The sequence below is a fragment of the Peromyscus eremicus genome, chromosome 7 (assembly GCF_949786415.1).
Source record: "Peromyscus eremicus chromosome 7, PerEre_H2_v1, whole genome shotgun sequence".
Taxonomy (NCBI): domain Eukaryota; kingdom Metazoa; phylum Chordata; class Mammalia; order Rodentia; family Cricetidae; genus Peromyscus; species Peromyscus eremicus.
The window spans coordinates 95,995,165-96,020,533 of NC_081422.1; positions in this window are offsets into that span (position 1 = coordinate 95,995,165).

Genomic DNA, 25,369 nt, shown 5'->3' on the forward strand with positions numbered 1-25,369 from the left:
ACTCATGAGGCCTTGCCCTGTCTTTCTGCTCTGGGCCCTTCTTCCTCTGCCTTTCATCCACCTCTCTCTACTCCTACAGAGCTCCTCCCGATTTCTAGAACATGTTAGACTCATGGGTGATTTGAAGGCTTTGTGCTTGCTGTCCCCTGGGCCTGCAACAGACTTCCTCCTTCTCTTTCCTTCAGGTCTTTGCTGATGTATTGTCTCCCTGGAGAGGCTTGATTTGATCCCTTAGGCACCCTTGTCTTATTTAAAATTAGAAGGGACATGTCAAAAACTGGAGAAAGTCATAGAAGATAATAAAGTGAACATTTATACCATCTTCCATTTCTATCAAGTATTAATGTAAGAATTTTTTGAAGGAAGGTGTTTATAACTCATATTGAACATGGTTTGAGTCAAGTAGCTCCATATTCCAAAGCAAGGTGGGAATGTTGAGTGACCCAGGGCTCCATCTCCAACGTATGGAGGGTGGAGGCTGCAAGGTCTGCAGAGGGAACCTGAGCAGACCATGTCAGAGGGGTGGGGCTTGTCACTTCCTGTAACTGTAGAGCAGAAAAGCATTTCCCTCCTTGTTTAGCCCAAGAGATGAGGAAATTACAGGAACAACCCAGAGCCTGTCTTATGTCCCTGCAACTGAAGGAACTAAAACTGGGCTAGCCTGAGGCAAAAGCCTCACTTGAGCTTGTAGGCAGGCAGCAGAGCCAAAGACTTTATAGTGGATAGGCTGCTCCACAGTGATTTGTGTGTCTAGTGACTATCGAGGAAAGGCCAGCGTTCTCCAGGTTTCAAGCCAATATAAAGAAGGAGCCAGTATGGGCCTTGTTCAACAGAGCTGCTGTGGAAGTTAATGTTTCCTGGAACCGGAGTGAAGGTTCCCATAGGCCGTTCTCTTCTGCTGGGACCAACGCTCCTATTGGATAGTGGTGCTGCAGATGGGCCTTCTCAGGCAGTTCTTGGTACAGTGAATATTAGAACACAAAGGCGGGCTAGACTGCTCATTACTCACGGGTTAGTCTGTTCACCAATGCACACCTTGACAGATAAACCAGCAGAGGAGGCTCAGGCTCTCCTCTCCGGGAATCAACCTTTTGTACAGTCACAGCTGGTACCTGCATTCATCTCTGTAGGATGCTAAGAGAGTGAGGAACTCTGGCACTCATGGTCTCTTTTAATGTGAGTATACTACTGTTTGTTATGTCGTATCTATACCCCTTCTCTACCCATGCCAAACCCCCGGCATGGGAGGAGGACACTTCACCACCTCATTGACATTGGACTTGACCAAGTGACCAGCTTTAATCCAACAGACCGTGAGTCAATGTTTCAGTGTACAGGCTCTAAGAGACTGTAAGAAGGGCCACCCATCTGTTTCTCCTGTCTTGGAATCATCACATCCCGGTTAGGCAGGTGATCCTTTAGTCTGGGTTCTAGAATGAGAACACGCTGTTGGGGAACACGGCCACCACCAGCAACATACAATCTGAAGAAGATACAGTAGTTGTAATCATAGAGGTTGTAGGATTGTGTTTTATGTTTTTATTACAGTGACAGGTTACTGATGCTAGTCTGCCCCCAGTGACACTTGCTGATGCTCCTTTGAGTCATTGAATGGCCTGTGGTAACTAGGCCAAAGGCCAAAGGAACTAGAAACATAATCGAAGGGCCAGTATGTTGGCTTCAGCTTTTCCATAAATATTCTTATTGGTCTACAGCAGTTTCCTTTTTTTGTACAGCCTTTGTTATGAATAGAAAATAATACCTAAGCTGTGGCACATTCAAACAGTGGGATACTACTCAGCAATAAAAAAGGATAACAACTAGTACTTCCAAAAGCATGGATGAGTCTCAACACGCACTGAGGAAAAGAAGACAGACCCAATGGACTAACCACAGTGTAATCTCAGTTTGAAGTTCAGGCTGAGTGTCACTTCTTTGAAATGCTAAAGGCTAGAAAGGTTTATATTTTTAAAAAATATCTTGGAATTTGAAGTATCTTGGGGATGGGACCAAAGTCTAAACACAAAATTTATTTATATTTCATTTACATCTTATATAAACAGCTTGAAGGAAATCTTAGAATAATTCAATCATTTTACAATCTTTCCATCGTCTATCTATCTATCTATCTATCTATCTATCTATCTATCTATCTATCTATCTATCTCTCTATCTTTCTATCTATCCATTTGCATGTATGTGTGTGCAGGCACAACACAGATATTCCACAGTGCATGTGTGGAGGTCAGAAGACAACTTTCTGCCATTGGTTCTCTTCCTACCATTCGGGTTCTGGGGACCAAGTTCAGGTCTTCAGACTTGGTAGCAAGGGCTTTTACCTGCTGAGTCATCTTGCCAGCCTCTGCAGCTGCACTTTGACTGTGGCGTGTTATACGAGAGGTTAACTGTGGGGTTCACCAGTCATGTGTCATGCCAGCACTCAATAGGCTTTGGACTTGTGAGTATTTGTAACTTGGGATCAAGGCTGCTCAACTTGTAGATTAGAAAAAGATAAAATAAATCTATGGTACTAGAATCTGGACAGTGGTTGCCTCTGTGTGAGTGAGCACTTGACTAGAAATGGGGAAGAACGGAGTAACCGAAACACCATTGGTTTTGTCACGGGTGTTGGCCACATTCACATCTACGCATGTCAGACTCCACTGCTGAACTGTGACTTGTACATGGGTTTGCAATTCTGCTGTGCCATGCCTCGGCTTGATACCCTTTGTCACTAACACTGTGTGTGATTTCCAGCACTTCCTCCCTCTGAAACTTGGTATTTGTTGTCACATGTGAGAACTCTCTGCTCCAAACCCCTTCATTCTCCTTTCCTTCAGAAACCACAATTGTCCACAAGGTAGAACAGAGGACAATAGGGACTCCTTTAGTCTAAACTCTCTTGGTGTTCCTTCCTTTCAGACACTCTCCCCGTGTGTTTCAGAAGCACTCTTGCTTTTGAACCTATGTCCCAGGACTGAAGGATCTTCCTTTTAGAACAGCAGAGAAATATTTCTCCAAGTCTGTTTCAGTTAAAGAAGAGTCGAGCAGAGTCATCATGCTTTCTCTTATCCTGGAGACAGGCTGTTTTATAGCTAGAAGTCCTTGTACCTCTAACATGTCAGGAGACAGCGTAGTGCAGATGAGCTGGGAGACATTCAGATACCTATAATCACTGAAAGGAGCCATCCATCCAGGCAGGGAAACTTCTGGGCAGACGACATTACAGTTTCTGGTCCCTTGGGCAGCCATCTGCTTTTTTCCTTTGAAATCTTGTCTCAGTTCAGTTAATAAAACTGCTCAGGTACATCACTTCATAGTTCTAAAAGCAGTTTCCTGTATCGTTTAAATCATGTAATGTTTAGACAGTATAAAAATAAATACCCCTGTTTTACAGACATGGAAGGAGGGGCTCCATGTGCCTCTTGCATGCTGGGCATCTTAGAGAGATGTTCCCTCATTGACTTCAAGGAGACCATGGGCTGCAAAGCTCCCCAGGATTCTCAAAAGAGGAGAACTGGGATCTTTCTTGGATCCTTGTCATATCATAGCTTTGTAGAGTGCTAGGGTTGGTAAATTAGTCTAACCAAGGCTGAGTGAGGCTATTCTAGCACAAACATTTCCTTCTTCCTTCCCCTTTATCTTTCCCCCGTTTTATATTTACTGAGAAAACAACATGTAACAATATTAAAAAGAAAGAACTGAAGGCGAGGAGGAGAAAAGGAAAATCAAATAAACAAAAAAAAAAAAATCAAACAAATCCAGTCACCTTAAGTCAACACCCTTGTCTTTTCCTAGAACTCCTCCACATACCCACCTGTCTTATGTTCTGTTTACCATTCCCTAGACATCACCTTGACTTCCTCTTCTGATCTTATGTTATGAGGATTTCTCTATGTTGCTGTGAGGTCCTCTGTGGATCAGGCTCAGGGGATGAAGATGTTCCTGTTGGAATCACAGGCCTTCTCTGTCCCCCTGCGTTCCACTCAGCTTCCTCATAGGTCAAAATCAGACTTCAAGATGAAGGCGCTGTGGCTTTGTCCCTCTGTGTGTTTACAGAAATCTGTTTTCATATAGCTTCTCATTGAAGAATCAGACAGGAACAAATATGCGTGCTGTTAAATCAGGGATCTTTCAGTAGGGCTGTTCATCAACAGGTGAGTGTATGCAAATCTCTGCTCTAAATTGCTATATTGGAGTCCAGGAGGAAATAGAAGGTAACGGCTCTCTAATGCCTTCATTTGCCCAGACGTTCAGCAGGGATGGCAATTTCACTTAAGGGAAAAATTCAGCAGGAATCAATTTTTCTAAATCAAATTCAAGGGTCACTGATTGTTAAGGCAACCATGGGTACGCTAATGATGCTATTTATAGTTTGGCTAATATGTATGCATAATAAGAGAAAATTATTTACAGAGATGATGAATTTAATATTGGAAGTGAAGCAGATTTACAGCCTGGAAAATGTAATTGCTTTTTGATATCAATTAAAGGACTGTTTCAAAAATCAATAAGAATTTTAAAGAATAGTGCAAGCCTGAATGAATGATAAGTAACTTGGAAGCAATTTTAAAATCTTATAGCAGATGATTCTCTTGAGCCCCATGAAGGACTTTATGGGCCTTTGAGGAATAAGGTAAGACTTTTTTAAAACTTCCATTGATTCAAAATGAAAGCAAAGCTTGCACACACCACTGAACTGCCACTTGTATCGCTACATAAAGACATGTTGGACACAGAGCCCTGGGAGTGATGAATCAGAGAGATTGGGAAGGCTTAGGAATGGATACCTCATAAGCTGGAGTCATGAAATACCCATGGAGCCTTGGGAGACTAACAAGGTCAAGTTGGGGGAAGAGAATTTGGCAAGTCCTCCACCCCAATTCCAGGGGCTGAGCACTTAAAGAGAGTGAGCAGAAGAGATACTAGAGAATTAAAGGTACCAAGATTCACCATTCCAGAGATGGGTTTGTCCATCTATTAGACAGAGGCACTATGGTTGGCTTTGAAGAGACAGACATGAATAGGGCAGTCTTGTCCTTGAGGAGCTGATGGACTCCAAGATGTGTGGTCAGTAATAGCATGATGAAAAGTCTTCATTTCCATTCATGGAGAACTTACTATGTGACAAGCAGTTCATACAACAGCTTGTGCTGTTTTTACAGGAGCCTACTACTCCACTTAAATGAGTCAGAAAACAGAGAAACAACCCATCCAAGGTCACCTGGGTAGTAAATATAAGAGCTGGAAATCAAAACCAAGCACTATTTCCAGGAGGTGTTGAGTCTTGAATCTCTGCCATGTAGCACAGAAGTAATAGTTACAAACAGTGAAGCTTATCATGCTGAATGCCCCATGCTGCATGGCTGTCTCAGTTCACTTTATGTGGGGCAAGCAGGGGGGAAGCTCAGATTACTGTAATTCCCAGGTGCAATGGCATGTGATCAGCTCTGCTGGGCTTAGTAGAGGATAAAGGGAAGGATGCTTTACAAGGACCACATCATAGCATGTGCAAGGAGGCAAGTATGGTCATGCAGTAGTCCCACTACTTGCAGAAAAACCCACCATCTGGTTACCTGCAGCCATGTATGCCAATCCTTGTTTTCAAGATTCCCTATAACATAACAGTTGTCTTTGGCAAAATCTATTGGTAGGTGATTCTTGACTGGGCAGCTGAAAGAGCCTCTTGAGTCTCAGTGGAGTACTTGCTCAGGTATCTGAAGGTCAGAGTAAGAATCCTGCCTCTTCCTAACTTTGTATCAATGGTCTAGTTACTTCAACTTGATGCATCTCCATTTCTCTAATTTTAAAGTGTGAGTATAATACTTATCTCTAATGGATTATTTTGTGAACTTTACTATGTGATATTAATCTAAAGTGTCTGGGATGGGACCTTGTACAGAATGAGGAAAATGATTCTAAATGTAACTATATTTATATCTATGTCCATATTTATGTCCATCCTTTAATACTCATCTACAAATAATCTTACCTACAATGACAGATCCACAAGACACACTAAAAACTGAGGCAGGGAAACAGTGGATTTCACAGACCTGGAATCAAGCCCTTTAAGAGCTGATCCGGTTTAGCCTGTGGGTGGGACACAATCCTTGTTTACCTTGCTTCCCAGCACACTACATCTTATGGTCTAGCATCACACCCAGCTCCAGGAAAAAAATCTCAGTATTGAGCAAAAGACACATATATATCCCAATTAAATACTCGATCACAGTTTAAATCTAACAAGGCATGGATCCTGCACCCATTGCTGCCTACCTGTGAAAGCTTGTACAACTTTGTAAACTTCAATGTGTGTTTCTTCAACTTTAAAATGGAACAATGATTGTACCCGTGTCAACAGACTCTTGGAAGAATTGAATGAGAAATGTGCATACATCTTCTACAATCCTTGCTTCATAAAAAGTGTTTTAAAAAGTTCATTAGTGTTAATACCAAAACACTGCTAAGTTGCTCCCAGTGGGTTGTGGATGCAGCCAGTATGTTCCTATCAATTCAGCTAAAATGGGCTATTGCTAAATGGGCAATGGGCTGGAATTTTCAGCTAGAGAGGTTGATCTATATTCCATTTTCCTCATAGGCTTACAGAACAGTACTCCCATTGATCCCAAACAAATTTAGATAAATTATATTGGTTCACAAATTGATCTTCTGTGAGTGTTGGCTTGGCTCCCACTGTGATGTTACCAAGAAGAAATCGGCATCATCTTGAGATAAGGGAGACACAGAAGGATCAATCCTAACATAGCTTGTAAAGAAAACTCACAAAGCAAACTATGCTGGAGAGAACTTGCTCATCTACGTGAACTGATAGGGTGATGAATGATGCTATTGGCTTCTGGGAGCACTGTGGGCAGGTCACCTTGATTTCTTCTGCCTCAGGTGTTGCATTCATGAAATGGGGATAATTAAAACACCTAATTCAAAAGTTTGTTGTGAAGGTTAAATACATGTACATATAAAGTGCCTATAATCTAGTAAATTCTGGCTACTCATCACATATTATTAATATTACATGAATCAAATGCTTTAAGAGTTGCCCAGGGTGGAGTATTAAAGGAGATCTTGGGAACTTTTTCTAAATTTTTGGAATTCATCCTAAATTTTTTCACCACCCTAAAATAATTAGTGTTTTTGCAGAAATTCCTTGAAGAGTACATTTCCTGAGGATCAGCTGTGGGCCTTTCAGTACACATGATTCTTGTGGGAACCTTCAAGGAGGAATAAGAACTATCAGGCATCACCTTTACCTCAAGGAGATTTCCATCTAAAGAACTATAAACAGTGTGTACTTAGCTGATGTCAGTACTGGACAATTGTTCTAGGTCAGACAAGGGGATACAGGGGCTGGATGCATTTCTGCTTTAAGCAAGAATCCAGGAAAGGTTTGTGGGCATGTGGACATCGGAAGCACAGACAGTAAGGATACTGTGATAAATTGATAGGCTGTGGACAGACCAAGCTGACTGGAAACAGGTGGTTCATCCCAAGAGGCTACTGCAAATAATATCGTCATCTGAGCAACAAAATAAGGCATACTAGCTGTTAAGGCTCTGAAATCCAGCCCACATGCTGTCATCAACCTGGGACATAAGACTTCAAGTATCCAAAGCCCAGATCTACTGGGGGGATGTCTTTCTGTATGCTGTGAATATATGTTGTTCCCATTGGTTAATAAGTAAGTTTCTTTGGCCTATGGCAAGGCAGCTTAGAGTCAGGCAGGAAATCCAAGGAGAAAGACAGGAAAGAGAAAGGTGGAATCTAGAGAGATGTCAGCTGTTGTTAAATGAACAGCAAGTTGTTAGGAGACTGGTAACACCATGGCCACTTGGCAAAACACAGATTAATTAAAAAATGGGTTAATTTAAGATATAAGAGCTAGCTATCAAGAGGCCTTCCATAGACCATACAGTTTGTAAATAAGATTAAGCCTCTGAATGATTATTTTATAAATGGCTATAGGACCATGGGACCAGGCAGGACCACAGAAAACTTTCAACTGCACAGGTCTAAAGATTAATGCCCACAATTACGATCCAGGGATATCTCCTTCTGTCATTGTAAGCCAGTGTTCTTTTTGACTGGTCAGTGGAAGATCATCTCAGTTGTTCATGTCCTTAGGACCTTGAGGGCCAAGCTGGAGAAATTATGTATTACTGTGGAGACCATGGAGAGACAGCTCCTGGATGCTGCTTTCCTTAAAAATTCTCTCTGCTTGGGTTGGGGTCATGGTTCAGTCAGTAAAGGGCTTACTTTGAAAGCACAAGAGCTTGCCTTGCATCCCCAGAACCCACATCAAAAAAGCCAGGTATAGTGGTGTGTTCTGGCAATCTCAGTGCTGAGGAGGCAAAGAGGTAGATCTCTGGGACATGATGGTCAACCAGCCTAGCCTACTTGTCAAGTTCCAGGTCAATTAGAGACCTCAATCAAGGTGATGGCTCCTGAGGAATGGAATCCAAGATTGTCTTCTGGTCTTCACATGCATGATCATACATGTGCATGTGCACATACACCCACATGAGCACCTGCACACACAGACACACACATACCCCACACCCCAACCCCATCCACAGAGCTGGGCAATGATCCCTGTTGTAGTGACATTTGTCCTGTCCAGCTTTAGTGTCTGGCATGAGGTCTTGCCCACAGGTTTTTCCATGGACTCTCTAAACCTGATGAGAAGTTAGACTGATGCACACATCAAGGCCCCCAAATCAACACTGGATCACTTATCTGTTCCACTGTCTTTCCTCAGATCCTGATTTTGTCCCTGTGGTAGTTAAGCAGCCCTCTTTCCCATCCTTTTAGGGACTATATTGGTTTTTATGTTGCATCTGCCTCTGCCTTTTGTATCCTGTGCAAACAGTTATTTTATGCTGCTAATTCTTTGGTATGCTCTCTTCTCACTGTAATCTTAGACCTGTCTTTCTCCCTGACTGGTCCCATGGCTGTACCTGCCACCTGATGCTACCTCCTCATCCATGGTCCTCCTGGGACAAAAGACAGAGGGGTTGATGAAGTGAAGAGCCTCAAGAAAGGGCTGATATACCAGAGAAGAGTTTGGACCAATTGGAAAAGCTTCCTTAAAGATAAATTGGACATTGATTTCTGATACTTTCAATTGGAAGAAAGAAATATTCCTTGTTTTCTTTAAATATTTGGTAAGTTAGGGTAATTTTAGTAAGGAGGTTGGTTATATTAGAAATTTTGATTAAGAAGCATAATTATTTTAATTAAGACAGATACAAAATATTATTGGATAAAACAATCATTTCCTCTTTAGTTTTAAATATATTCTGGGATTCCTTGTTCTGTTCTCTGTAGATGGTTATTTAGCAAGAGCTGGATCAAATGGCCACTTGACTAGCTTCTTTTTCAGACTCAAAGCACATAAATGATATTGTTCTTTTTCTCTCCAGAAATTGAAGGGAAGGAGCAAAAAGCAGTCAAATGTAGAAATTTCTAGAAAATCTGGTAGAAAACATCAAAGAGATGGACAGAATCCAATGCCACACAAACAGAGGGTTTGGGAAGAAGATGATGGTGGACCATAATATTGTCCTTTTATCCATCAACCTGGACATTTTCTAATTCTGTCCTTTCCTCCCTACGGCCTCTGGTGCTCTCCTGACCAACTGCCTGCCACTTGATTTCTTTAGGCAACTCTGTCAGCGTATTCATATCTACTTAGGCTTTCTCCATATTTTTTGGTATATTGATCATGTACCCCCAATCTATTAACAGCTCCTTGAGCTCTTGGAAGCTGTATTTTACCAAGATCCTCAAAAATGTAGTGCACAGATCCTCAAGAACAACTTCTTAGTTAAACATATGGTCCCTGTTGAAGGAGGCAATCCAGAGAGACTGGTGCTCTACATTGTACGACTATGGCTAAAGATCTAGATGTTTTGCTGCAACTATATTATTGCAGGCTGGGTATAAATAAACGACCAAGGATGGGAGTCCACATATCCATCACTTCAAAAACACCAACTTTGGTAATCTGGATAGAGGCCAAGGAGACAAAACTGGGTTCAAGCGTGCAAGGCCTACAAGGCCAGAGGGAATGATGGCAAAGCAGAAACTCAGAGGCAAAGCCCTGAGATCAGGCTGTCTCTGTCAGAATCCCAATTCTTCATTCACTTTCTGAATGGGATTTTTTAAAAATGTGCTTTTACATGGTATCAAACAATCCAAAAATGATGCTGAGAGTAGATAACCCAAAAGAGAAAAGGTAATTGTTGGAGAAGGTCCTTGGAAAGAGCATCTGGGGTTCAGCCTGAGTTTTCAGAAACTGGTGGCTGTTACTAACATCACCTGAAATCTCTTTAGCAAGCCTCACAAAGGTATTTCTATCTGTTTGTGTTTATCTGGAGGATTACCTTGTGCATGGATTTAGCAGAAGCTCTTATTAGCCGTGTCACAGGACAGGGAAAGGAGCCCTGAGACAGTTATCCTAAGCTTAGACCTGTTTCAGGAGCTCTCTCCAAGTGTGCACTTCTCTGAGGTCCAGCCACATTCCCCTTTAAGTCACCACAACAGTTTATAAACTTTTCATCACTTTGGAAAGTCGCCGTCTGCCTCTCTGTAGTCCACACATCCCCAGAACCTCATTCCTAGGCAAACGGTTATCTATATTATGTCATTATAGATTATGTGCATTTTCTAGAAGTTTTTCATAAGTAGATCCATGTATTGTGTATCCTTTTTATATGGTCTATTTTAACAAAGCATAGTTACTCTGAGCTGCATGCATGCTGTGTGCACGAACCGGTTACTAATTTTTTATTGCTGAGTAGAATTCCAGTGAGCGAGTGCACCATGTTTGTTTAGCCATTCATCTGTGGCTAGAGCTTATGTTGTTTCAATATTTTTTGTTTGATTATTGTGTCAAATACAGCAACTATGCATATGTATGTGTTTTTCGGCATTTGCACTTCTACCTAGGAGTACAATAGCTAGGTCAAGGGCAGGTGTTTATTAATCTTTCTGACAAACTGTCTAACTTTGGTTCCCACTAGCAGTACATGAGATTCCAAGTCCTTGGTATATTCTTCAACATGGTTGTAGTGGGTCTTTAAATTTTAGACATTCTTTTAGTGCTTGGCTAGTGGTCTTTCAGTATGGTTTTAATTCACATTTCCCTGGTGACTAATGATGCTGTACATCTTCTCATGTATTTATTGGCTATTTGAATATGTTATTTTGTTCACAGGTTTTTAGCCCATTTTACAGGCTTGTCTTGTTATTGAATTTTCAATGTTTTCATTCAGTCAGTGTTCTCTGAAGTGTGTTGGTGAATTATTTCCTCCCAGTAGATGAGGTTCTTTTTGTTGTTGCTTTGTTTTCTTGATGATATCCTTTCAGAAAGCAGAAGATGGACACTCTTAAAAACTGAAAAATAGAACTTCCATATGACCCTGCTATACCAGGGCTAGATAAATACCTACAAGAATTAAAGTTGGGTTATGGGATAGTTTGAAAGAGAATGCTTCCCATAGGCTCATATATTTGAATATTTGGTCCCCAGTTAGTGGAACTATTTAGGAAGGATTAGGAGGTGTGGCCTTGTTGGAGGAGGTGTGTCACTGGGAGTGAATTTTGAGATTTCAAAAGCCCACAGGAGGCCTAGTGTTACTCTCCCAGCCTACGTGCTGTCATGTTTCCTGCCATGATGATCAGGTACTAACCCTTTGAAACTGTAAACAATCCCCCAATTAAACTATTTCTTTTGTAAGAATTGCTAGGTTATTGTGTCTCTTCACAGCAATAGAACAGTAACTGAGACAGGTTACTGTGAAGATACCTGAACCCATGTTTGTTGTTTCACTGTTTAGAACAGTCAAACTATGGAATTGACCTAAATGTTCATCAATGGATGGATGAAGAAAGTACACACACACACACACACACACACACACACACACACACACTCAGTGATAGAGAAGTATAAAATTGTGTGGTTTGTAGAAAAGTAGATGGAAATGAAGATCATCTTAAGTGAAATAAGATAGATTGAGAGAAACAAATATCACATGTTGTATGTAGTCTCTCAAATGTGGGATCTAGTGGGACAAAAGACAAAAAAGTAAAATGAGGACTACTGGAAATGTGGAAGAAGAAAATCTGGAGGAAAGAGAGGAAACCTGAAGGTTGAACTCAGGTCCTAGGGTCACAAGGCAAATCTTTTATTGACTGAGATATCTCTCTATCCCAGATGATTTATTTTGAGTCCATTATTTTTGTATGGTGTGAAGGAAAACTCAATGTTCATTAACTTTTTTTTTTTTAACCACATAGATACCTGGACATCATTTTTGAAAGACTTTTCCTTTATAGTGAATTGCCTTAGTATTTTTCTCAAAAATCAACTACAAATATGTATTGTGGATTTATTTATTTATTTATTTATTTATTTATTTATTTATTTATTTATTTATTTATGAGATATGATTCCTCTGTGTAGCCCTGGCTGTCTTAGAACTCCCTTTGTATACCAGGCTGACTTTTAATTCAGAGATCTCCCTGCCTCTGCCTCTGAGGGCTGGGATTAAAGGTATGAGCCATCGAGTCTGGTTTAGGATTTCTGGATTCTTGATTTCTGTATCTCTGATCTATGTATCTTTTCATCAATATCAAATGGTCGTGTTTACTAAAATTAGGTCATGTAAGTCCCATAACACTGTTTTAAATAAAAGTTACTTAGGTTAGTTTAGGTGCTTTCCAGTTTTATATAATGTTCAAAATTCATAATCAGAATTAAGAATCTCCATATAATTTTATCTTCTCAATTCCTACAAAAGCTTTGATTGAAATTATAATGACTATGGAGAGAAATGCCTTCCAATAGCACTGACCCCTCTAATCTATGAAGAGAATCATCTATTTGTGTATTTATGTTGATCTCTCTTAATTTCTATGAGTAATGTTTTATAATCCCAGCAGAGCAGTTTTTGGCTTCTTCATTGGGTTATTCCTACATAGTGTAGATTTGTCCTCTGATCCATGTGGGGTTTTTAAATTTCTCTTTCCACTAGGTTGTTATTGGCACATATTAATAAAATTTACTTTTGCAAAATAATCTTCTAACATAATCTTGTAATTTATTATAGTTTATTCATTAATTCTAGTAATTATTTTGTTGATAACTTTGGAGCCTATCCTGGAACTCACTCTGTAGACCAGGCTGGCCTCGAACTCACAGAGATCTGCCTCTGCTTCCTGAGTGCTGGGATTAAAGGCATGCGCCACCACTGCCCAGTGGTTTCCCCCATCTTAATGTGATCACTTGAACCTCTAGAAAAACACTGACTTGATGTGGTGAAAGTGGATGTTCTTGGGACATTCCTATTAGGAGGCAAAGCATTCATTCAGTCTTTTACATTAAATATGGTCTTAATTTTATTTTGTTTTGCTTTGTTCCTATGTATTGATGCTCAACTTGGAACAGTTCTTTTCCATTCTTAGCACCAAGAATATGTGTTTATTTTGGCAAATATTTTCCAAGTCTATTAAAATTCCAGGGGTTAGCCTGTGGGCATCTTTGGAGAAGTATGTGCCTAGTACATCATTTCAATCTGGAGTTCTCTTTGTCATTGATGGACATAGCACTACTTAGTTTTTCTGTTTCTTCTTGTGTCAGTTTTGGTACACTGATTTTTTTTTTAAAAGCAATTCATATTTCACATAAATTGATAAATTGGTTGAATTAAATGTTTATAGTATTTTCTTGTTCTCTTAATATATAGAGGCTTGACAGTGGAAAACCTCTTCCATGTTGAATATTGGTGGCATATGTTTCTTTCTCTACTTTGCTTGATCTATTTTGTTAAGAGTTGATCAGTTTTGTTCAGATTTTTAAAGAACTAGCTTTCTGCTAATTTGATTTCCTCTCCTGCAGTTTTAAAAATCAGTTTCTCCACTGAGCCTCATTATTCTTGCCCTTCTATATATCTTGGGTTTATTTTGGCCTTTCTCATTTCTTAATCTTAAACTTTAGGTCATTGGTTTTAGGGCTATCATAGTATAAACTTATCTGCCTCTGGCAAATTCTGGTATATCATAGCTTTGCTTTTTTTTTTTTAAGAGTGTTGTCTCCAATGGATACTATGTGTCTCTTGAATTCTTAAGGCAATTATTAAAAAAACTAGAAACTAAAATTGTGTATGTTTTTCACACCCTAAAGTGGCTTTTAGAACGTAGTTATTCCCTTGAATTAAAAACAAAACAAAATGTTAACCTTAAACCTGAGACTTCATTTAGTTCAGTTGCTGTTACTTCCTGGCCCACAATGCCTTTTCTGAAGAAAAGATTTCTATAATTGCTTCAAGTGTATCCTCTGCCCATCCTCTAGCCCAGCCTGGCTGGAAACCCATGCCCTGAAGACTCTGACTGTCTCTTTCTAGTGATTTTGAATCTACTGGAACTGTTTATTCCATCTAAATGAAGGATTCCTTCCTTGTGCTAAATGGGATAAACACTGCCTCATGAAGCAAGGGTGTGAAGGGGATGATGAAAGCAGGGCTCTTAGAAATCATAAGGTAGCACGTGGGCTAAGAGTCAGCCTCTGGGTGCTGGCACAGCTCTGCCACAGTAAGGTGGCATGTGAGTAAGTTCATCTTTCTCTGAGTCTGTCCTGCCAAGAGTGTGAGCTATGGGGTCCTCGGTGAAGACTGTGGGTGTGAATGTCCCATACTGGCTAACACCTACATGGGTGGCTATTACCTGGAACAACGCCCTGCTTTAACATCCTATTCTTGGTCTCTATTTCTCCAGCAGATCCTGTTTTCTATCTACAAGGACTGGCTTTAGCCAAAGGCCTGTACTCAGAAGGGCTTTTGGTAACTCTAATGCTCTGTTGTCATCCTGAAATTCTTAAGAGCTTCCCATAAGGGGCCTTGTATTTTCATTTGTGCAGAGACCTCACAAGTTCTGTAGCTTATCCTGTTTGGCCTGGAAAATTCCTTGAAGACACACAGTAGTGACTTGGTGAGTAAAGTGGGCATCACAGGCTCCCAGGAAACTGTTTACAAGTGAGCATAGCACAGCACGTGCCACCCAGGGTGAGGTGTCGTGTTTCCTCATCTCACTAAAATAAGTTCAGCAGCACTACGCCACCCGCACGCCTCCTTGCAAGTAGAATTTTTTGGAAGGCCGAGCTATATTTTGCCGGATATTCTTCATCATCCACCTGCCCCAGCAACTCCCCCAGTACTCATTCACATCTAGCAACCCAAGAATCAACAGCTTCCATATGGTGCATCCTCTATAAATGAAAGCTTTTTTAATTAGTGATGGAACACCTCAAATAATTTCAGCAGATGCTTCCATTTCATGAAAACAGGCACATGTCTTTGCAACTGGGCAATATTGTTCTAATTATATCATAGCCTGCAGCCCAACTGGGTGTGTCTCTCAGGGAGTCTTTCTAAGGGAGAGAACATGGGTTAGGGGAGATCTATTTTGCTCACCCTCTCACACCCATGTCCTATCTTATGTCACCAGTTCATGCTTGCTAGGTGTTTTCTGTTTTTTTTTTTTTAAATTATTTTGATTTCTAGATACTTTATAAAGTCAGGAGAGGAGACATAGAAAGGGCATAATTACTTAATAGTAGAAAAGATGAGGAAAGGCATTGCAGTTTCTCTTCTTTCAGTAATTTTCTCTCAAAGAATGGGTCCAGTGATGCAAGGAGGCAGGGTGACGCAGACATTTGCTGTCTGTCTGACCAGTGTCCTGAGCATCTGTGAGAGAGATGTTAGGGCCATTTTCTTAACCAAAAACTCACTTAGGACAGAGGGGAGATGCACACAGTCTCTGAACAGACTGGGTTTATTTCTGGAGGTGTCAATATGGTTCTGAGCAGTACCTGATGAGGGGACCTGATGGGCTCACTACACTGGGAAAATATTTTGCTTGCCTCTGTGAGATTCTGGTGGCAATTGTGGCCTGACTAGTTTTGGGTTATCGTCTACTTCTGTGCTCACCATTGAATCATGCTTCTGTCTTTTGTGATTCTACAGTGGTGTGAGAGATACTTTGGCCCATGAAACATAAGCAGACAAGAAATAAAGCCCTTCCTGGGGGAAGACTTGAAGCTCCAAACCTCCTTCCTTTTGATGTGTTAGTCATGGAAGCAGATACCAAGAATAGCCTCTGTCCCTGAACCCTTGAGTGTCCATTCATAACAGAGCCTGGGGAACCTGAGACATTGCTATGTTTTGCCGTGGAGATCTTGAAGCTTTTGTTCACACAGTGTCATCTAACCTATCCTGATCGATCTACTAGTGACAAGGGCTAGCCAAGCTTTGTTCTCTAGTGACTTCCCACAGGGCCTCTCTGAGCTGAAACCAAGAGGGCTTCCAAGAGAGAAGCCTGAGAATGGGCAGAGTGAAAACCAGGGAGGATATTAAATGTTTGCCCATCTCAGGAACACATATCTCTAATTCTGGAAGTAGAATAGTTAGCCAAGAGGCCCTCAGACTATTCTAGGCAAGAAAGGAACATCTCAACTACACAGTGAGGAGAGAGAGACAGAGAGGGCAACTCATGACAACTCAAGGGACAGACTAACAGGGGCTGCAGCGAGTGCTACCTCAAAAAACAGAACAGAGCAAACAACAGCGAAGTCTCCTGGCACACCTGGCAGCCTTGCTGTCCAGGGTCATCAAAGGAACATCTTGTCCTTCACAGGTTGTCACTGAACTCATCTAGGCTATGTTGAAGTGCCCAAGGTACGCTCAAATGGTCCCATCTGAAGGTGAGTTCCAAGAATGGCTGTAGCTTCCTGGTGTCTAGCCCACCAGTCTTGTAGACTTTCTTGTTTTATTTATCATTCTCTGACATCCCAAAGGCCAAAATCAAGTTCAGAGTGGCACATTCCCATTTCTACTTCTGACCTGGGGTTGAAGATCCCCTACTTAGAGCAAATGCAATCTAAACCTCAAAGAACTAGCCAATCTTGGCTTCTGCTAGAGAGCCCATAAGGACATACAACGATCCTTAAGTGCTCCAATTTTTTTTTAAACCAAGGCAGGGTATAAACAAAAATGAAAGCAAATAAGAAATAAAGCAAGCTCCTTATTTCAAACCTCTCCCCCCCCACACACTTCAATCTGTTTTATTACCAAGATAGTAAAAGTAATGGGGTTAAATTTAGATAAAAGCAAGGAGACATGGCAACTTTTATTTTAAGTGGCACATAACATATTTAAATTGGTCTCTCTGTGTAAATACTCGAAGCTGAGTCTCCGTCCAGCCTAGGAAGCTTCTCGTTTTGCCCGCTGACAGTGCGTTGCTGAACAGATGGGTCTTTGGCATCCACTGTTGGACTACCCACAAGTGTCTCATCTGTATCCCCTTCTTGCTGACTTAGGGGTATTGACAGATTGATGTAAAACAGAGTCCAGAATCCTCCTTCAGCCCTGCTCAGAGGTAAGAGATTTGATAGGTGACCGCCAAATGGTTCTTGCATCCTGTAAGAGTGATAATCTAAGATAGGGTCCCTGGGCAATGGCCCTTGCACTGCCCTGCTGCTCTGGCCTTCAGATCTGAGTCACAGTGGCCACTCTGCAATCTGGCAGTTTGCCCTGCACTGTATTTCTGATCAGCTTCCCAGAGGAAGGCACAAAGAGATGAACTTAAAGAGCTAAACAAACAAACAACAAACAAAAGACTTGAGTTTAGAAAACTGAATCACAGTTCTCCATTTCCCTGGGTTTTGGTTTTTATTTCTGTGCAATGGGGAGCTCAGACTGATGATCTCTCTGGGTGCTTTCAACACAGGGAGAGCACCAAACTAGAGTATCATCTATACAGATGGATGGGTCCACCCCAGGGAGTCTGATTCAGTAGGTCTGAGATTGTACAAGCTCCTAGGTGATGTTGATGCTGCTGGTCTGGGAATACATAGTAGGATGGTGTTTTCTACCTTGCACTTCCTTATGTAGCTTAGTTTCCAGCCACAAAACTTTTGAGAACAGCGACAACAGGCAAGTTTTCCTGTTCAGATTAGTGGTGCTGAGCAGTGTCCTTCTGACTCCTGGGCTAGGGACTGTCCTGGGGTAGGTAGGTGTGGCTGAGACAGGTGGAGATCAGAGCAGTCAGGCTACATGGGGGTCCTGAGGTCTCCTGAGATGACCTTCAGGGCTGTGTGATCACTTTGATTTTGCATACTCCTGAATCCCCTATCTCTCTTGTCCTTTATCCTGATATGTGGAAAAATCAATGCCTGGAAGGTATTAGAAAAGCCATCGAATTGCCCTTACCTGCCACCAGGTGACACTTGATATTGATTTAGCTTATGAAAGTGATTCACAGGTTTGCTGAAGCCTGGAAAAGATCAAATGTTATGAGCCTCATGATCCCATCTTCCATCTCTGCTCTCAGCTAACACCAGAGGAGGTAATTGGGAAATAATAGACCAAAGAAGCTTTTTTTTTTGGTATGCTCACACATAGAACAAAATACAGGAGAATCATTTCATTGGGGCACAGGGATCTTAGCATCATTCGTTTTTATTAAGGACAATTTCTCCTTTACGTGCAACATTCTGTAGATGTGACCATTATAGAGCAACAATTTTTTAACACAACCAGTAAATCAAAGAAAAAAATCATTGCAGATGGGGAGCTCTTTACAGATGTGCCAGTGGTTCTGTGCCAGGCAGGCATCTTTTAAAAAGAGAAGGACAGGATTCTGCCAAGGAGACCTTATTGGAGTAGCTGGGTCTGCTAGAGGAAGCTAGTTCTCTCTTAAGTAGAAGAATACTAGAAATAGGACAGATGATAGCTGATTGTGACTTCAGGCATTTCCAACCTCTCAGAGTCTTGATTGATGGTAAGAAACAATGAACTTATTTGTGGGGCTACTACACAAGCTAAGATTGTGAAAAAGGCTAATAACTGGTCCACAGAGGAACAAGTGTTAGTCTGCTCGTGTATTGTCATGGTGCTGGAAGGAATAGTGGCTAAAAGTAGAAACAGCAGCAGGAGAGCTGAGTTTCCATTTATTCCGTGTTGTGGAGCCTCTGCAATCTGCATATCCTTGTAGTTCAAGGGAAGACCACATGTCCCAGCCTCCTTTCGGCTGTCTAGAACCATGTGATGGGATTCTAGCCAATAGGTGGTGAGCTATTTCCAGACCAGGGCTTAGAAATGTTTCTACAAAATGTTTCTTGCCTGTGTTGACCTTGGTCACAAATGCCGTGTTTCTTAGCTACAAGATGGAGAAGGGCTACATGACCTGCCCTATAGTTTATATGCGTCATAAGCAAGCCTTCTCAGATCAGGACCGCAGGGCCTGAGATTTTTGTTACTACTGCACTGCTGATACTCTCCTGGAAAACACAAATGCCTAATACATGTTAAACAGCCAGTTAGAAGGATGAATAAGTAATTTGACCTCAATTAATCTCCACAAAAAAAAATCATAGGTTCATTGGTTCCTCATCCTGTTGGCTCACTGCTTGAGTCCTACAGACATAGCTTCTGCTGGCATGGGTTCTAGAGCACAGCTCAACGGAGGGAGGAGGCCGGACTCCTGAAACTGGCCACTGCTTTGTGTAGAAGTTCTTTTCCTTGTTAGGGTAGGACAGGGGCCTCTTCATTTAATCATTAAGGAATTCTGTGTTCTCAATCACCCAAGTTCCATAATGGAATCTCACTGCCAGTTCATGATTGCTGTACTTTATTTCTAGAACATTCTTTTTATCATTTGTGCAACTATTCTTTATTCCTCTGTGCTGTCATATATAACATTGTGAGTGAAGTGAATGTTGTTACATTAGAATTCTTTTGTTTAAATCTGATTAAATGCTATTTACTATTTCCTCAGTAAATGTCTTTACCATTTCCCTCCATGGAATTATATTCTCTATTGCTCCGCATTCCCCATTTCTTGCTGTCATGTTTTATATTTATATTGTTTGCTTTCTTTATTCCCTTGCCTTTAGAATGTGTTATCCACACAGACAAAACACCCTCTATGTTGTTGTTTCTCTGTTTATGTCTACATCTCCATGTCTGGAACTATGACCCCCACACAAGATATCTCAAAACATGTTAGTTAATATTGGTAAGCCATTTTCTTTCATTCTGTTTTCAATCTTTGTCTTTGTCTTAAGCATGGCTCCTATTAAGATGTTATCTTAATTAATTTGTATTAGTTATCAAATGCTACCATATTTTTGTTTAATTGAGGTAATAATAGTACATTCATATACAACTCTGAGGAGTAATAAAGAAGGTGTTCCCATTTCTTCAACTGGCAACAAGACTGTGACATCACTGCCAAGACATTGCTATTAATAAAGTCACCAACATATCCCACATTTTCCTGCACCCATGCATCTGTGTTTGAGTGTGTGTGCACCTGTGTGAATTCAGGCTCCAATATAGACTTTCATCCTATGACATAATCAAACACAAAATGACTCCAATACCACAAGAGCCTCTTCTGCATGACTTTGATGACACCGCTTGCTTTGGCACTCTACAACCTCATCTGCGCTCCATTAAAAAAACTTTGTATTTTCAGGGCCTAGAGAGATGGTTCAGTAAGAGTTCTTGCTGCTCTTGCAGAAGACCAAAACTCAGTTTTCATCATCTACATCAGATGGCTCGCAACCTCCAGTAACTCCAGCTCCTGGGAATCCAATGTCCTCTTCTGACTATGTCTTAGAGTTTCTATTGCTGTGAAGAGACACCATGACCATAGCAACTCTTATGAAGGAAACCATTGAATTGGGGCTGCCCTATAGTTCAGAGGCTTATTCCATTGTCATCATGGCAGGATGCAGGCAGACATGGTGCTGGAGAGGTAGCTGAGAGTTCTAAGTCTGGATCAGCAGACAGCAGCAAGAGAGTGCCACACTGGGCCTGGCTTGAACATCTGAGGTCTCAGTAACTCACTTCTTCCAACAACATCACACAAGGCCACACCTCCTAATAATGCCACTGTCTATAAGCCTGTGGGGGCCATTTTCTTTCAAATTATCAGAGACTTTTAGGGATGCACACACATACTCACTCTCTCTCTCTCTCTCTCTCTCTCTCTCTCTTTCTCTCTCTATCTCTCTCTAAACAAACAAACAAATGAATATTTATTTATTTCAGAAATGTTGCATAATTGAAATTGCACAGTATACACAATTGGGGTTTGATTTTTTTAAGATAGCATTTTATACCATAAATGCACAGTTTAGTAGCATTTAGTACCTTTTCAATTTGTTGCCATTGAATCAAACATTAATTGCATCAAAACCCTTTTGTTACTAAAAGGTAAGAGACTATACCCATTGAGTTGCTGTTCCAGCCTGATAGTCTATGACAGTCGCTACTCTGCTGCGTGTCTCTATGAATTTAGCTGTCCTGGACATTTCACACAAATATGTGATAATTCATGTGGTTTTTTCCCTTTAACATAACTTTCTGATGTTTATCCATGTTGCATCATGTACCGGTAAATTTTTCTTTTTGGGGGCTGAGTACTATTTCCATTGTACTGATATGCCGTGTTTTTGTTTATTTATGTACCGTTCACTGACATTCTTGTTGCTTCTATCTCCCGTCTACTGTGAGTAGTTCTACTCGTGAGCATTCATGTTAAGCTTCTTCTTGGCATCCATTTTCAGCGCTTTAAAACATGTATCTAGGAGTGGAATTCCAGGATTGGATCATATGGTGATTTTCACATTTTCTGAGAAAGTGTCGAGCTGTTTTCTAAGATTGCTGCACCATTTCACATTCTCACCAGCAAGGTGTGATTGCCACCAAGGCTCTCCATTTTCACCAGCACTTGCTACTTTCCACTTGGTATTGCACATAATTTAATAGCCATGGAGTGGTGTCTCGCTGTGGCTTTGTAGCAATGGTGGCCAACCTTCTCAGGGGCTCTGTCAGCCACCAGTGCTTCCTCCTGGGAAGATATCCATTCCTGTGTCTTGCTCATTCCTTAATTGGGTTGTTTGTATTATTACCATAAGAGTTCTTTGTGTGTTCTAGGAATCAGACACTTCTCAGGTCTTTCCCATTATTATTCTATTTCTCCCTCAGTGCCTTTTGAAACACTAAACTTTTATTTTGGCAAATTCCCATATGTCTGCTTTTTTCTTCTGTCTTTTAGGCATCACATCCAAGAATCCTTTCCCAGAGTCAGGGAGATTTGTTCCTACAGTTTGTTCTATAAATTATTTTTTAAGCTTTTATATTTATATTTAGGTTTTCAGCCCATTTTAACTTACTTTTTATTAATATATGGTTGGGTCAGTTTGTAATTTAATTCCTTTGCTTGTAGAAACCCAACTTTTCTAGGATTAATAAGATTACTTGTTCTTCCATCATTGGATGGTTTCTGGCACCTGTGTTTAAAACAAATAGACTATAGATGTATAGATTAATCTATAGCCCGTCACTTCCACTTCACCACTCTGTGTCTCACCTCATGCTAGTATCATGGTGTTTACTGGTACTTTTGTAATAAAGTTCAAAATTGGAAGATGCAACTACTACAACTTCCTTCTTTTTTAAAAAGATTGTTCTGGTTAATTCAGAGTGCTGTGCAATTCCACATGAATATTAGGATCCATTTTTCAATTTCTGCAAAAAAATCCTATTGGGATTTTGACATGGATTGCATCAAATCAGTAGATAGCTTTGGGGAGTTTGGTGATCTTAACAATATTTAGCCTTCCAATCCATGAATACAGATGACTTTTCATTTATTAGGTTTTATTAGATTTCTTTCAGAAATGTTTTACAGTGTTCAGTATACAACTCTTGCATGGTTCTTAAACTTGGTTAAATTTATTCTGAAGTATTCTAATTCTTTTTGATAGCATTGTAAGTGCGGTTACCTTCTTGGTTTTCTGTTTGGATTGTGTATTGGTAGTATGCAGAAATATAATTGCTTTTGTTGTCTGACAGTTTTGCTTATAGCTTTTTAAAAATATTATATAAATAGATATAGACATGAACACATACATATATATGTGGATCCCTTTAGGGTGAGTGTGTGTTCATACAGATGTGTTAGCTCCTAATAGAGATAAATATCATTCTTCCTCTATTTAGGTACTTTTTATTTCTTTACCTTAAGTTCCCTGGATAAGCTTTCAGTATGGAGTGGATAGAACTGATAAAAGGGAGCATTTTGCGTCATTGTTCATCATGTGGAAACAACTTTAATCTGGAGCATAGTATGTTACCTGTCAGTGTTTCATAAATGTCCTTTGTCAGGCTGAAGACATTCCCTTTTAACTTTTAAATCTTCAAAAGATGTTAGATTTTTTGTTTCTGTATCAGTTGCGATTAATGTGTGCTTTTATTGACCTTATTAATATGGTAAATTAACTTGATGTGTTTATCGTGTTTTTAGCTTATTGCTCTTGATAGAGTTTTCATAGTGGTCACTGAAATATTATTAAAGAGTGAGCTAAAAGAATCTGCTTAGTATTCTGCTATGGCTATAACAACTTCGCACAAACTTAGTGGATTTTTCTTCTAACATAGTATTTTCATTGATTATTTGGAAATTTCACATCATGCACCTCATCACACTTGCTTCTCAGTCTTCCCAGGTCTGTTCCCCCCATCCTTGTGACATCACCCCCCAAAAAAAGAAGAAGAAGAAAAAAGAAAAACCACAAGTCCCATATGTGTGGCCTATCTACTCACTGGAGCATGATCAAACCCCAGTAGCCAGCCCTTTAAGGAAAACTGAGTCTTTAAAATTTTTTTATTGATTCTTTGTGAATTTCATATCATGTACCCCAACCCCACTCATGTTCTAGTTCTTCCATATCTATCCTCCAGCCTTGTAACCTGCCCCCGCCCTCAAAAAAATTATCACCATGGAAGCTGTGGTGAGTTAGTGTGTCAAACAGTGTGCCCTTTTTCCCAAACTGCTTTACTTGGCAAATGTTCATTGCAATGAGGAAAGCTGGCCCCAGTTGCTTGGGTGCAGGAGAGCTGGTGGGCCAACCAACTCAGCTACCGCCCAGGCCCAGATCTAGGGCTTTGAGTTGGTCCATTCCAATATCTACCCCATCTATGAACTGCTGGATCCCATGAAGGGGCCAGTCCTGCAGAACCAAAGCTGCAGGATCTCCATGACTCAGGGCAATAGCAGGATATCTGAGAGGAGTCTGGGTGAGGGTCCAGGATGGATGGTGTAGCAGAAGCCAGAGGCTTCGAGCAGAAAGCTGAGTCTTTAAGTTAGTGGGTTGTAAGAGCACAGCTTTATTCTGTTGTAGTTCTGGAGGTCAGAGGTCTAAAATCAAAGCATCCCAGGGCTTCTTTCCTTGGGGGGATTTCAAGGCAGAATTGGTCTCCCTTTCCAGGTTCTAAAGAACTTAGCTCTGTTGCAAAGCCAGCTTTCTTCTCTCTGACCTCTCTTTCCATTCCTCTCCCCTCTTCCTCTTCTATGATCCCTCATCACAGCCACTCAAATAATCCAGCATAACTAATCTCACTTCAGGATTCCCAATCACACCCATGAAACTGCCTTTATCATTTAAGTCATACACATTCTTTGGAAGGCCATCATTCCACCTACTACAACTGGTATCAACATTGTGCCATTTCCACAGTGTTGTATGAAACTTTCCTGGGAATAGATGAGCAAATGCCTATTTGGGTCAAACAGAGAAACAACAGAACAAAATATCAATAATACCAAACTCCAAATTGACAAATCAGTGAGTTTATTAGGATTACTTACTGGATTGTGGGCAAGAGTTTACTTCTCAGTTCAGGGACAGCTCAAAAGCAGTTACATCACTGAAAAGCCCATTCAAGACTAGGTGATGATTCATGGAAGCTACAACCTTAGAGCTCTCTGCAAGGCTCCCAGGCAGCCTGATAGATTGGAGAGCCTCCTCCAGGCCGCTCATCTGATCAGACAGTCTTATCCCCAAGCAGTTCATTATTGCTTCTACAACCTTGGGGAGGAGCCTTGTCGATCCTGAAATTGTCAGTTCTCTGGGGCTTATAAAGTTGTTTACTTCCTGAGTTTCATGACCCTTCCTTCTCCACCAGAAGGGAATATGTCAATTAGGAAGAAATGACTTCACGAAACCCATTGAACTATGAAAATTTACTTCCATTTAGATGTTATTGTTCTTGACATTTTAAAATACCAGTGTCTTAGATATCTGATGATGTTATAATTTGTTTCAGTCTGTATGACTCATAAAACACATGAGGGAAAAGGTTGTTTGTGGCATACACCCTATACATTTATTCTTCCCATTCTGTCTTTAAACACTAAGATTCATTTATTTCCCACTTGACTTATTCTTAAAGCATTATTATTTGTCATTCTTGAATGGTGTATCTGTTAGTGATGAGTT